The 15,998-nt window shown below is 35.6% G+C and overlaps 1 protein-coding gene and 1 non-coding gene across 6 annotated transcripts in view; both read right to left on the bottom strand.

Annotated features, from left to right (window-relative positions):
* LOC106884166 (protocadherin Fat 4) overlaps window positions 1-15,998 on the bottom strand; it is a 696,074-nt gene that overhangs the window by 223,622 nt on the left and 456,454 nt on the right. The window lies entirely within an intron of this gene.
* Window positions 6,760-6,862, bottom strand: LOC128250107 (U6 spliceosomal RNA). Its single transcript, XR_008266230.1, has one exon. It is a non-coding gene; the product is annotated as a U6 spliceosomal RNA (small nuclear RNA).

The following is a 15,998-nucleotide window of genomic DNA, read 5'->3' as shown; positions in this document are numbered from 1 at the left end:
ACTCCTAATTATTTAGGAATCTAACTTTTTATGCATTCATGAAAACCTTGCTCAAGCATAGTCATGGTCCAATGACTAAAACTAGTAAGAGAATGCGATTTATGATATATCCTTCTTTATTACTATAACTATATTATTACTATACTACACAGGCACAGATGTAGCTGTGTGGTAAGAAGTTTACTTCCAAACTACATGGTTCCAGGTTCAGTCCCACTGTGGCGAGTGTTTTCTATTATAGTTTTAGGCTGACTAAAACCTTGTAAGTGGATTTGGTAGGTGGAAACTAAAAGAAGCCTGTCATACTGTTATGTCTCAAGCTACTGCTATCTAGCACCTTTGGATGATCTCTACTCAACTATTACATGACGGCTACTCAACAGTCACTCAACTCCTCTACCATGGCTAGACTACCTCTATTTATATGTCTTGGGCGATCCTACTTCTTCGCTTGGGGGCATCGACACAACACACACACACACACACACACACACACACACACACACACACACACACACACACACACACACACACACACACACACACACACACACACACACACACACACAGGCCTCTTTCAGTTTCTGTATATCAAGTCCAACCATAAGGCCTTTGGTCAACATGAAGCTACAGTAGAAGACACTTGCCCAGTTACCATGCAGTGGGACTGAACTTGAAATCACATGGTGGGAAGCAATGTGCATTTTTAAAGAAAAAAGTCATTGATAGATTGGCCTAAAGTTGCTCACCAATGCATTCCAGCCTCCTATCCACACATGTGTTGTCTCCTCTTCTCCCACCTTTTCTACTATAGTGGCTGCTGCTCTTTGCAGTTGGTTGGCATCAGGCCACTTGTCTAACACATTTTTCCTCTTTCTGCCACATGATACTGTATTCTATTCCCCAAAGGCCCTGCACCAATGACTTTACCTAGTTGTTGCTTTCCTAGACCATCATCACACTAGAATTCCCTCACTCCGCATTTTTTCCCTACAGCAGACAACCTGAAGCTGTTAAAAAGATATGTTAACCATGTTGACTTTACAAGTCTTGAGAAAACTTGCAAAGATCACAGACACAGCCAAACCAAACCATTAAAAAAGATCTGGTTTCAGTCCTGGCTATTTTTGAGCAAATGGTAAAAAATATATTATTTCAAAAGGAACAAAACATGCATAGATTTTACATTTCTCAACATTCTATGACACTTACAATCAAATTATAATATAAGACATAAATCACTGCTCCAGCACAACACTCATGATAAAATGCCACAGAAAAGAATTGCAAGATGGATTCTTCAAGCCGAACCAACCAGCAGGAGACCTAAGATAAGACCAAGAATGAGATGGTTGGATAATATTCAAAGTCTCAATTGGTTACACTTGGGAATCCAGATGGGAAGTGTAATGATGGTTGCTTTTGATTGGACCCTGTTATAGCTATAGTACTTTCAATTTCAATCTGATTGGTTTATAAAATTTGATAATCAATCCATTAGTAACTTAATTAACTTCCCTTACTACTCATAACAAAGAATGACAAGGCTTCAAGATAGGTCATTATATAGTTACTTGATTTCCCTTCTTATGTTGGTCAGCTGAAAAGTTCATAGGGTGATTAAGTTACTTTCATGGAATGTGACCAAATGAGGTTTATTTTACAACATAGACCTCTTGCAGCCCACATAAGTCTTCCATCAGTGTAGAAATAGCAGCCAATAATCTTTCTAAGCTCATACTGTCCATCTAAAAATGACAGTTCAAGCTGATTGGTTAAGGTTGGCCTGGAATTAAATAAAAACATAATTTTTGTCCAGATTCCCACATTTATACAAATAAGCATCAAGTTGTTGAATTCCTAACCAAAGAACATTATAAGATAATCACTTCTCATTTACAAATGATCTGTACTCTCTATACTAGTTAAATTCTTATCTACAATATCGCCATAATTATTTTGGACATCATCTCCACCCCTCCATCTTCCTAATTACTCTTCCCCTCCTCCATCAATTAATCATAATTTAGCGACAATATGGAAATTATATTTTTTACTTACTACTTGGCAAATCATAATCTTTCACATTCATGCTACCCTAACAACATTATAGCCCCAGGGGCTATGTAATATACTGGGGCCTATAGTATTTATGGACAGTAAATTACAGCAAGTACAGATTAACAAGGAGTCTTCAAATCCATACGGTCTTGAAGTAGTGGCCCAGGGTACCCATGCCTTAAAATTACACTGGTATATCATTCATCTAAGACAAATGCTTTGTCTAATTACAAAAAGATCATTTAATGTAGTTTCCTCTGATTAAGATCGGCCCTAGCCACTATTTAACTACCTGTCCACCTGGGTATTTAAATTCAAGGTATCTTTTATCTTTTACTTATTTCAGTCATTAGACTGTGGTCATGCTGGAGCACCCACTGCGTTGAATAATTTTAGCTGAGTGAATTGACCCCAATACCTATTTTTTTTAAAGCCTAGTACTTATTCTATCAGTCTCTTTTGCTGAAGTGCTAAGATATGGAATGTAAACACACCAACACAGGTTGTCAAGAAGTGGTGGTGGTGGGGGGACGAACAACGACACAAAGACATACACACATATTATAGATATATATAAACAAATATAGATATATATGATGGGTTTCTTTCAGTTTCTACCAAATCCATTGACAAGGCTTTGGTCTGCCTGAGGCTATAGTAGAAGGTGCTATACAGTGGGACTGAACCCAGACCCATGCAGTTGGGAAGCAAACTTCTTAAGATAGCTACATCTACCCCTACTATTTTAAGTAATGTCAATGGTGTCAACTCCTGCACTACAATATATGACAAGTATCAATATACAAGCTTAATGTCTATAAACTTATAATCATGTTAAGTCTGTAGATGTTGACACCACTTAGTTGATATGATATTGAACTCCAGCTTTCAGTTTCTAAGTTCAGTTCCCAGAAGGTAGTTTGACATGTCTCTGAACGAGACAGTTTATTCTTCATATTGTGGTTCAGACACTTTTAAAATTTAACTTTCTCTGACTTGTGATAACCTGCTAGTGTCTTATAAAGAAGGAGATTTATCTCTCGTCTATTCAACACTACAGAAAATTGATTCAAGAACTGGTCAAATCATTTCTTCTAGTTTATCAAAAGATTAACTATCACACAAACATAAATATGGATGTCTGTATATTGATTTTCTGCGGGTTTTGTCTTGGTCTGATATACTAAATCAATTCAATATTTCTTGTTTGTTTGGGCACAGGTACTGTTGTGTAGCTAAGAAGATCACTTCATAACAGTCCCGGCTTTGATCTTACTGTGTGGCACCTTGGGAAAGTAACTTGTATTACAGCTTCACTTTAATTTTGTGAGTGGAAATTTGTTATATATGTATAACTATATCTTTCTGAATATATATCGAACAAAGATGCAATGAATGAGAAATACCTTGAGGTATTTGTTCCTCTTCAGTTGCATTAACACTCCTTTATTACTCTTGCCATTGTAGATTCAGTGAACTATTGATTGGCTTTATTGAAAGTCTGTAACCAATGATGCAATTGTTCATAAAATGTGACATAAAATTACTAATCACCTGAAATATATACCTTTTGATACTCACCAACAGGTCTCAGGTGTTAAAAGATATCCTTATTTGTTAATCATAGATAGCCCTCATAGTTATAAGATATCCTTATTTGATAGCCGTAGATAGTCCTGGTGTTTTAAACTGAGTGCAAAAACATTGTCCTTCTTTCTGAAGATTTAGAGAGAATGCTGTCAAATTCTTCAACTGACTAAATGACATTTGTAAGGTTCTTTTGGACACATCCTAACACCAAGTCCTGTACTACAAGTAACTGCAAACATTGCTTGGGACTGTAAATCAGGAACTAAGCCATCTTCTGTGCAAGAAACACAGTTTAGCCTAATTTTAGAAAGAACTTCCTATCAAAAGACATCTTGTTTGTACCATGTACCATTTTATCGTGTACATCTCTCTGGCTTCTTCCTTCAGTTTTTGAGCATCATGACAGTTCATACTTCAATCATTGAGCAAGAATTCAGTGGTATTATTTATTAATGATTTATTTATTAGTATATATTCAATAATGATTTAATTAGAGAAAGAGTGCTTGAACTTGGCTAGAAATAGAGGAATATTCCAGAGTCAACCATACACACCAGTGATCTTTGTGATACTGGCATTTATTGAGGTCGATCAGAAATGGTGTTATCATGTAGTTGATTGTTGCATCAATGTTTCCATTGGTGATGTGGGCCTTATTAAACTTTTGAATTTAATAACAAAGTATTTTCTTCAAAATCTTGCAGAAGAAATTTTTTGTTAAGATGAGTGATAAATCAACATGTTATGTGCAGCAACAAAGTAACACCATCTTCATTACATTGATATAAAAGATGAAAGTAAATGCTCTTTCTGATGAAATTATGCAACTTCTAAGTTACAGACACTACAGAAGCGAAAATTAAGCTCTGAATCAATGCCCAAGAATTTATATCTTGTATATATGTATGTGAAAAAATGTATGTATAATTAATTAACTTTATTCAATCTACTTGGGCAAGTGAAAGTGACATGACAACAGGTAAAAATCATATTCACAATGTACACTGACAATGATTACATTGTGTTATAAGTTTCATCCAAATTCCTGCAAGAGTTAAAATTTTATGGTTTTTGTATTGGACTAACAGAATCTCACCAGAATCTCTATTTTCTATGGAGTAGGAAGATCTATACAGAGAAAGCAATTTAAGAGTTCAAAATGAATTATAAAAGTCACTGTTCGTATTAACATGATGAGTTGCTTTTAGGCTATAGAACTTAGATAAATTTTGATGGCTGATTGCATATCTATTTCTAAGTGATTCACTATAATCACTAAAATTACTTAAAAGCACAAAATGGGGGGAACTTTGAGAAAATGTCAAAGAAAGGGCCAAAGAGATTTAACAGAGATTTCTGCCAGCAAAGTATTATGAATGAATCCAAGGATTTACTAATAAAAAAAGATGTACGTATATATATATGTATATGTATGTGTATGAATGTGAGGGAATATGCATACACATATATATGGGGAACATAATGAGCCATATCTCTCAAGAGAGTAGAAATAGTAAAGCAGAAAATGTGCCGACTAAAATTACTAGCACTACAAATAAAAGAGTAAATGGAAGATAGTGGCACTGTATGCTAAATACAATATATTATTTAGATAAATTACATATATTCTAGATGAATGAAAGCACATTTATAACAGGAAAACAGATATACTTGGAAGAGGAAATTAGAGATAAATTATGTAGTAAGTATAATGGAATTAATAGTAAGAGACAAGATAACTATAGAAGTGGAGAGAATATTTGAATAGGATGTAGTTATTATGTATAACATAAGATTTGTAAACAGCAATTTAAAACTGAATAATAATGGCAAACTTCTTGTTGATAGTCTGAGCACAAATCTTTTGTCACTGTACAAACATGACAAGCATTAGAAAAACATGGGAAGTTTTAAGATGGTCATTTGAGGTGCAAGAAATAGCACCCAAATCTTTCAGGAATTGCAGCACACCACCTTTTAAAAATACAAGAATATATTGTAGTTTGAGAAGAATTATGTCTATAAAGATGAGATGGTCATGGCTGGAATGTCTGATCATCATAGGTCTGTCTGTCTGATTGGGATTGATCTCAACTAAATACCAACAGATGTCACAAATATCACAGGCTAATCGCAAAAAAAACCCAAAAAAACATCGGAAAATAGCCCATAGAAATATCACAGCAGTGTGATCACACAGAGACAATAGTGGCATTACTGGCTGATAACATAGTCATAGCAAACAAACAAAAGATATCACAAATTAACCATAGAGATATTTTTTTATCTTCAGCACAAAGCATATATTTATTTCTCATGTGTTTTATACAGAACTTGCTTTAAAGAAGAGAAACGGTGGGGGGGGGGGGATGAAAAAAAAAAGCAAAACAAAATGCATTTGATTATACAGAATTAGGTAAATGTCTATAAAGATTTTAACATACATATTCTATTTTGAAAGTTACAGATATGACTTGTTAAAAAGTTCACTTTGCGACCATGTGCTTTTAAGTTCGGTCTTACAGAGCAGCACTTTGTGCATGTAAATCAATGCCTTGTGGGAGAATTTGGTGGATAGAAACTGTTTTAAACCAGTTGTATGTATGTGTTGCCATGTAATTAGTACCCTGTACACTCTGCAAAGTGGTTAGCATTAAGAAGGGTATCCAGCTGCAGGAACCAAGCCAAAACACACCGCTGGAACAGGGTGCAGCTCTCCAGCTTGCCCATTCTAGGTCAACTGCCCAAATCATGTCAGCATGGAAAATTGATGTTAAATGATTATATATATATATATCGCCTGACTGACCTTCGTGCGGGTGACACGTAAAAGCACCCACTACACTCTCTGAGTGGTTGGCGTTAGGAAGGGCATCCAGCTGTAGAAACTCTGCCAAATTAGATTGGAGCCTGGTGTTGCCATCCGGTTTCACCAGTCCTCAGTCAAATCGTCCAACCCATGCTAGCATGGAAAGCGGACGTTAAACGATGATGATGATGATGATATATATATATATATATATATATATATATATATACTTTCATTCTTTTATTTGTTTCAGTCATTTGACTGCAGCCATGCTGGAGCACTGCTTTGAAATTTATAAAAAAAAAATGAAATGCTTCACGAATTTGCATGTCATCCTTGCACAGGGGCCTTGCTAATCTCTGTACCATTCCAATCTTACTATATGTATTTTTGAAGCAATATATATATATATATATATATATATATATATGAGTTGACAAACAAAAGAAGGGCACTTAACCAATTTATTGGGATTTACATGTTTGGATCAAAACAGTTTGATTCAAATTCATAGATGCTCTTGTGTTTCAAGTGTTAGCAGTAGGAACCATGCTAAAATCAAGAAGTGAAAGAAGATGTGGTCTTCTGGCCTGTTGAATCCTGTAGAACTGTCCTACCTCTATCAGCATGGAAGTGGATGTAAAATGATGATGAAGGAGCGGTGAACAAAATGATCTTCAAATACTGAACCTCAGAGGAGACGGCAAAGGATAGAGATGGTTGGTGATTTGTTGTGCTTGAGACAACCTGTCCAGCTAAGTAAAATTGAGGTTATGTCCATGTCCATGCACATAATCTGTCCCTGACAAACCCCTCCTGAACAAACCAGCTTCCTTACACTCCCCCATCCCCCAACCTGGGTCCACTTCTTGCTGTATTCCCCACCTGTCTCCTACCCTCTCTATGCACCCTCACAAACTTACCTACATACAATATGTCCTATCGAATCTCCCCACAGTGTATCTTCTCAACACCCCCTCCTTCTACCTGTGTCCACTCACTATGTTCCCCACTTCCCCTTCACCTCCCACTCTACTTTCACAATCTCATGAACTCACTCGATCCTTATCCACTCACCCTATCCAATCCCTGGTTCCATTTCACTTATGTTCACCTCCCTGTATCCTGAGTGTATGCTCTGTCACATCTTCCCCATCTCTCTCCCCAAATGGAGAAGCCATGTATTTCCTCCACTGCAGAACACCTATTTCTGTCCCTCAATTCATACTCTAACCTCTCGTCACCTGGTACAAATCCACCTCCCTCAATGCTACTCCCCCACCTCAGTTGAGGGGCTTTGTCTTGCAACCTCACTGCTGCTGCTGGTGCCACATGAAAGGCACTGAGTACACACTGTACAGTGGTTGACTTTAGGAAGAGCATCCAACCATAGAAACCATGCCAGATCATTCAGTAGAAGCTTGACACAGTCTACTAGCTTGCCAGTTCCTGTCAAGCTATTCAACCCATGCCAGCATGAAAAGAGCATGTTAAATGGTGATGATTATCATAGAAGTTACAATCAAAGTTACAATTTTAAGGCGGTGAGCTGGCAGAAACGTTAGCATGCCGGATGAAACGCTTAGCGATATTTCGTCTGCTGCTACGTTCTGAGTTAAAATTCTGCCAAGGTCGACTTTGCCTTTCATCCTTTCGGGGTCGATTAAATAAGTACCAGTTACACACTGGGGTCGATATAATCGACTTAATCCATTTGTCTGTCTTTGTTTGTCCTCTCTGTGTGTAGCCCCTTGTGGGCACTAAAGAAATAAGGAGTTACAATCTAGCTGAAGAGTTGAGAGTTTCATGTACGACATTCACCAAGTTTGATAACTCTGTAACTTCTGCTGATTAAAAATACAATATTACCAAACTGACCAAGACTGAGGTTACATGCCTCTGGCCAGCACTTTGGATGAGTCACCGATATTGCCAAGTGCAAGAATAGATGTGAGACCAATGGTAACTTTCTAACCAGCCATAACCAAGGATATATACTACATAAAATATATATTCAAGTATACTGAAAGAAACCTGTCATATGTGTGTGTGTGTGTGTGTGTGTGTGTGTGCATGAGGGTGTGTGTGAATGTGTATGTGTGTGTGAGGGTGAGGGTGTGTGTGTGTGTGTATGTGTGTGTTTATCTTTCTGTCAGTGTTTGTCTTTCTGTCTGTGTTTGTCCCCCACCACTTCTTGACAGCCATTGTTGGTGTGTTTATGTCCCTGTAACTTAGTAATTCAGCAAAAAGAGAATGACAGAATAAGTACCAGGCTAAAAATAAACAAATTAAAATAAGTGCTAGAATTGACTGATTTGACTAAAAAATTGAAGGCAGTGCCCCAGCATGGCCACGGTCTAATGAGTGAAACAAATAAAAGATAAAAACACACACGCACACATGTATATGTATCATTAGCTTCTCACTTGTCAATATGAAGAAATATTCTCATTGTAGGCTTTATTCTTTTACTTGTTTCAGTCATTTGACTGTGGCCATGCTGGAGCACCACCTTTAGTTGAACAAATTGACTCCAAGACTTATTCTATCTAACTCTTTTGCCAAACTGCTAAGTTACGGAGGATGTAAACACACCAGCATCGGTTATCAAGTGATGTTGTTGTGTGTGTGTGGGGGACAAACACACACACACACACACACACACACACACGAACACACACACGCATACACACATTTATATATATAAGAAGGGCATCTTTCAGTTTCCGTCTACCAAATCCACTCACAAAGCTTTTGTCTGCTCAAGGCTATAGTAGAAGCCACTTACCCAAGGTGCCACACAGTGGGACTGAACCCGGAACCATGTGGCTGGTAAGCAAACTACTTACCACACGGCCACTCCTGCTTTATACATAAATTTATAACACAGCTTACTTATTGAGTGATTAAGAAGTCTGAATTTCAAAATCTCTACATGCCTGTCTGTGGAATATTATATCTACTGAAATGATATTGTTTGCAATGAAAGAATCAGAAATTGAAAATTTCAAGACAACAATATAATACCAAAAATAATGGAATATCAATCAAAAGAATTCTTGGAGTTTTAAAGAACTCCAGATTCCAATGTCTAATTGGTATTTGCATTGTAAAGGGTCTACTTTATTTCAGAAAACTAGTTTTATTTTTTCTTTCCTGGTTTCCATACATTCAAAACAAAATCTTAACTTTTAAATTCTAAATTAATACATCTTTGCTTTTCTTCATACAATAACGAAATATTGTTTCCTTAGACAAAAGGATATAATTGTAGCTGTGTGCATTTTTTGAAAGCACTTTGTGCATGTCTATATATATATATATATATATATATATATATATATATATATATATCTATATTTATTTATTTATTTGTATACATGTATGTATATATGTATGTGCGTAATTTAAACTATATATATTGGCAAAAGATATCAAAAGGAAAACTTTGTGCATACAAGTGAGCAATAAAAAACTAATTATAACACAAAAAGATATAATTGTGTATTTATGCATGTGTGTGTGTGTGTGTGTGTGTGTGTGTGTGTGTGTGTCTGTATATAATTTAAACAATGGACATACATAGAAATATTAACAGAACAACAATGCATGTATAAATGAGCAATAAAAAATAATGTTTTTTAACTGATATAAAAGTATAACAGTGTGTGTTTGTGTATGTGTGTGTGTGTGTGTGTGTGTGTGTTTGTGTGTGTGTGTGTGTGTGTATGTGTGTGTGTGTGTGTGTACGTGCGTGTGTGTGTGTGTGTACATTCCAAGCAAAGGCATCTATTTGCAGTGATGTACATGTTCACATGTAGCACTTATCAAAGGCTGAAAGGAACCTTCAACTTCAAGTAAAATCATGTAAACTCTACTTCAACCATTTTTTTTTTACTTGCAAAATAAAAGATAAGAATAATGTGGATCTATAAAAATCCATTGAGCAAATATTCAAGAAGCTATTTATACATTAAATATATTCAAATAACATGCATTATATATATCTTAAACCACTTAAAATAGAATGTATAAATATCGGTGCAGGAGTAGCTGAGTGGTAAGTAGTTTGCTTACCAACCACATGGCTCCGAGTTCAGTCCCACTGTGTGGCACCTTGGGCAAGTGTTTTCTACTGTAGCCTCGGGCCGACCAAAGCCTTGTGAGTGGATTTGGCAGACAGAAACTGAAAGAAGCCTGTTGTATATATATATATATAATATTAGGGACAAAATCCAAAATTACAGGTAAAAACTCAATTAAAATCAATTTATAAAAAATTAAAATTAAATTGAGCTTTACGGAGTAAAATATGTGACAGTGGATTTTCATCGATGAGTTCATGAACCTTGGTTCTTTTCCCTAAAACTATATATATATACATACATATATATATATATATATATATATATATATACATTTCGAGCTACATACATACATACAAAGACACACACACACCATCATCATTCTATGTTCACTTTCCATACTGTCATGGATTGGACTGTTCAGCAGGATCCATCAAACCATAAGACAGTATTCTGCTCCCATATCTTAGTTTTGGCAAGGGTTCTATGGCTGAATGTCCTTCTTAACACTGTTATCCATTTGGGATAAGACTGCGGCAGGCTTGATAATTGTTAAGAAATCCCCCTTAGTATGAAACCATTGGTATCCTTGTTAACCCACAAATAAAGAATATTTATCCACCAATACAGTATTGGGCCCTTGTTCTCACTGTTCGATGTTAGAATATATGTATATGTATATATATATATGTATATATATATATATATATATATATATATATATATATATATATATATATATAATTCAATAATAGGATAAAATCTTTTACAAGAATTTTATCGAGTAGCTAGCGTGAAAAAACTCATAAGGGAAAAATCCATCATTATTCCCTCGAATATATTTATTTATATTTATATAAGGGCATTACTATAGAAGAATGCCTCACACTAAACTACCAAATGTGTTTATTATGGTAGTTTAGCGTGAGGCATTCTTCTACAGCAATGCCCTTATATATATATATATATATATATATATATACATACTGAAGGCATAATACACACATGCATGTTTGTGTAAATAATATTTATGAGAATTATACTTCTGCACTTTTTCAAAACCATATGTTTATCTCTTACGTAATTATCTACTACCTTTTACATTACTTGTATAACTTGGGTTGTATTTTATGATGTTACCTTGGAAGCAGCATCTCCAGTTATTTTGTTCAGTGCACACACACACACACACACGCACACACACACACACACACACACACACACACACACACACACACACACAGCAATGCTTATATTAGTGATTGTGGTAGCGTTGATAAAAATCTGTGAACCTTATATCTATGTGTTGCTTCTAACAGTGTGCTTGTTTTGATCACTGATCTGTGAACATAGAAACACGGCTCCAAAACATATCCTCCAACCAATCTCCAGATTCAGCTGTATAACAACTCCAACCTTACATAAATCATCTTAGAATTCTGGCTCCAAAACAGCAGAAATTTAAATTAGTACCTCACCTATCAACACATCTACTGTTTCCTTTCTTAGCAGAAGTACCAGATAACATCAAATACATGTTTCCATCGTATTTAGCATCATAAATGTATCTCACAAACAAAGCAATATGCACAAATACTAGAAATTTTGTATTTTATCTTTGTTTACAATGTACACAGAAGTGAGAAATGATAACAGAACCATGCTTAAACATACTTGACTACTTCGGGAAAGTACATTTGGCCAACACAAGGGAAAGAACAACAACAAGGTACCAAGAATCAGTTATGAATTATGCCAGTCTTGCTTGGACCCTAATCTCTTCACAAGAAATTAAAACAAAATATCATCATCATCATCATCTAACGTCTACTTTCCATGCTGGCATGGGTTGGATGGTTTGACTGGGGACTGGCAAGCTGGGAGGCTGCACCAGACTCCATTCTGATCTGGCAGGGTTTCTACAGCTGGACGCCCTTCCTAATGCCAACCACTCCGAGAGTGTGGTAGGTGTTTTTCGGCAGATGAAATACCGCTAAGCATTTCGCCTGGCATGCTAATGTTTCTGCCAGCTCGCCGCCTTAGATTAAACATTAATATTAACAAAGCAGGAAAGAATAGGAGTAAAAAAAATTTAGAAGTGTTTTATATTATGAATATAACCCTTTTGACAACAATCTGCCTGAGGTCATCTGTACTTCTACGGTTGTCTTTCATTTAAAGTAATCGTAATTAAAACCTTCCATTGAAATTCCATAACACCAGCTTAATACTGACAAACATATTTCAATAAATTTTTCATTGTTTATAACTAAAAAAAAAGAGAAGAGGAAAAAAAGGAAGCTGCACGTATAATACATAACTTAGAAGCAGCACTACAGATGTACCAACGCACACGAGATTGAGACACAGCCGACCTCACACACTTGTCATGAGGAATTCTGGAAGGAGCTTTGTGAGACCACTGCTAAGATGCTTCCGAAAACAAAAAAACCGTCGGAAAACAGATTATAGCAGCGACTCCATCTAAGAATATCTGAAGAAGGAATGGTATTCCGAAATATCATCGGACTATGGATAACTAAATTACAACAGGTATTTAGTCCATTTTTTGTATTATAGTGCATTGTTGTACCATTCAAAACTTTTTATTCTTTACAAATTTTTCATTCTTTTCAAAATTAATCAAAGGCAGAAATATAGTAAGAAAAGGGTTAAAATATGAAACAGTTACTTTTCCTCTTGAGACATCGATACTGAGATATATTTATGGTTAACATATCTCTAAGAATGGTCATTAAGAAGTTCACTTTGCTAACACTTGTTTTGGGTTTAGCCCCACTGTGCTGCACCTTGAGCAAGGGTCTTCTAGACAGATACTTTGTACTTGATTTGTGTTGGCCAAATGAAACACCTGCCCCGCCACCCTGCAAAATCCCATAACTGAGGATGTAATTATAATAAGTACTTAATCAACCTTGTTTACTTAGTGAAGTCACCTGTCCCAATGGTTAGGGTGTTGCAGCTACGATTTTGCAATTTCTGGATTGGGTGGTCTGTTGTGTTTCTGAGCAAAACACTTCATTTCACATTGTCTATTCATCTGTAAATGAGTCACCCTATGACAGACTGGTATCCTATTCAGGGGGAAATATTTTAATCTCGGTCACCAGGAAACCAGATAACCAGCCCTGTGAATTCTAGGACTATTGACAGAAATGACTAAAGATTGACAATAATGGTATTTTCTTTATTAATCTATTAAATTATTCAAATGAAATCCCTAGATAACAATTACAACTACTATCCATAAACAGTTTCTGATTACGATCCCCTATTAACACAACTTCTACATCAATGGCTTCATTATAATAAAATACAAACTAGTTTCCATTGCCTCAGCCTAATAAATATGTTGTTCTGTTCTTTTCTTATCTTAAATTTTCTAACATTTTCTGAAACTTTCTCACCATTCTGTGGTTGTAATTAAATCATTTCATTGATTCTTCTCATGCTACCATCTTTATTTTCCTCATGTGATTTTGCCATAATTTTCTTAATATGATTAAACCAAGAAAGCTACAACTAAAATTCTCATTATGATTAAATTATTCAACACAATCTATATTTCTAGAGCATATCTATGGAACATATTAATTAAACCAAAATCAAATAAATAAATAAATAAAATCTAAATCAAAGAATTTTTGTTAAACATTACAAACACAATAGTACCAAGTCAAACAATATTCGTCTTACTCATGCATAGATTTTCATTAGCAATCTACTTGATTGATTTAAAAAAATAATCTATATTTAAATTAAAATAATTAAGAATAGGAGGAAATTATCAGGGTTTTTTTTTTATTATTTCATTAACAAAAAAAAAAAAATTTTTAAGTTGGTTCTGAAATTTTGGTAGAATTCAGAATAACTGCTGCAGTTGTGAATTTTCATGGCTTTTGTAAAAGATCTCATTTTTAAGTCACAACATAAGTCAACTGTTCAGTCCTGAAGAAAATACCTAAAAATGAAGAAAATACCTAAAAATTCGAATGTTTATGGTGTATTTACTTATGGTCAGATTGTGGAAATTGGCAGTAATGCAGAAAATGGAAACTGAAAGAAGCCCTGTGTGTGTGTGTGTGTGTGTGTGTTTGTGTGTGCATAGTTGTGTGCTTGTTTGCATTTGTACTTCTTTGAAAATTGCTGGGTCACAAGCAGTGACATTGTCATTTCCCCAGTTGATAAACTGAGTACTGTTTTGCACTCTCAATGATGCATTGAGCAAATTATTCTGTATTTGAGGAAGGGTTAATAACCAGAAAGGGCATCCAGCCATAATGCAATGTCTCTGGAAATGTGCTGTGCGTGAGAAGACCCAGCAAGCCAAGTGAGACCAAGTGAGACCAAGTGAGATCGTTGCCAGTGCCCCTGGACTGGCTCTTGTGCGGGTGGCACATAAGATGCACCATTTTGAGCGTGGCCATTGCCAGTATCGCCTGACTGGCCTTCGTGCGGGTGACACGTAAAAGCACCCACTACACTCTCTGAGTGGTTGGCGTTAGGAAGGGCATCCAGCTGTAGAAACTCTACCAAATTAGATTGGAGCCTGGTGTTGCCATCCGGTTTCACTAGTCCTCTGTCAAATCGTCCAACCCATGCTAGCATGGAAAGCTGACGTTAAACGATGATGATGATGATGATAATATCACTACGTAAAAAAGTGTGTTATTGTCTGTGAGATCTTTATGGTAGCAGAAAAGGCATTTTAACTCCAATTTCAAAATTCAGTGCTTGGTGAAGCAATTAGCTGACTCCTGATTATAATTATGTTTATAATTATAGAATATTTGTATATATATACAAGAGTTAAGGTATGGATAAGATCTGGGCTACATATGTTTCATAGCAAGCGGAACCTCAAAAGTGGTAAATATCCAAGCGAGGTGTATACCGCAGGCTACTCTTCAGAGCAAGGATATCTTGATTAAATGAAGGTTTACATTGTTGCAAGGAGGTACATGTTAACACATGGAAGATTCAATCAGAGTGTGTAGAAAGTACAGGAGTGGAGAATATAAATGTAGAGAGAAATTATGATTAAGAAAAGGAAAAAATAAGAAAAAATAAGAGAGGGAGAAGAATGAGGAATTTAAGCAAGGTTATTTGACTAGTAATATTCAATAGAGCTATTTTGGCCAAATCATAGAAATTAGCAAGGGGAGTGGTATTTGAAAAAAAAGATGTGGAGAGCAGAGGGTGGGGAAATATTTTTGGTCAAGGAGGAGAAAAAAGTATTCATGAAGAAAGCAAGAGAGAACGGAAAAGAATCGTGGTGGCTACTACTAGCTTTCAATTAAGAAATGTATATTGTGTGTGGTGAACATGTTTACAGTATGAAGTAGTAGTATGAAGCATGTTGGCGTATGTACTTGTAAATTTATGAAGTGGGAAGAGGCAGGTATATATATATATATATATATATATATATA

Source organism: Octopus bimaculoides, chromosome 1, assembly GCF_046866305.1.
Source record: "Octopus bimaculoides isolate indiv1 chromosome 1, ASM4686630v1, whole genome shotgun sequence".
Classification (NCBI taxonomy): domain Eukaryota; kingdom Metazoa; phylum Mollusca; class Cephalopoda; order Octopoda; family Octopodidae; genus Octopus; species Octopus bimaculoides.
Note: the sequence above shows the minus strand (reverse complement) of the source record. Positions and strands in the feature narration are given on the sequence as shown.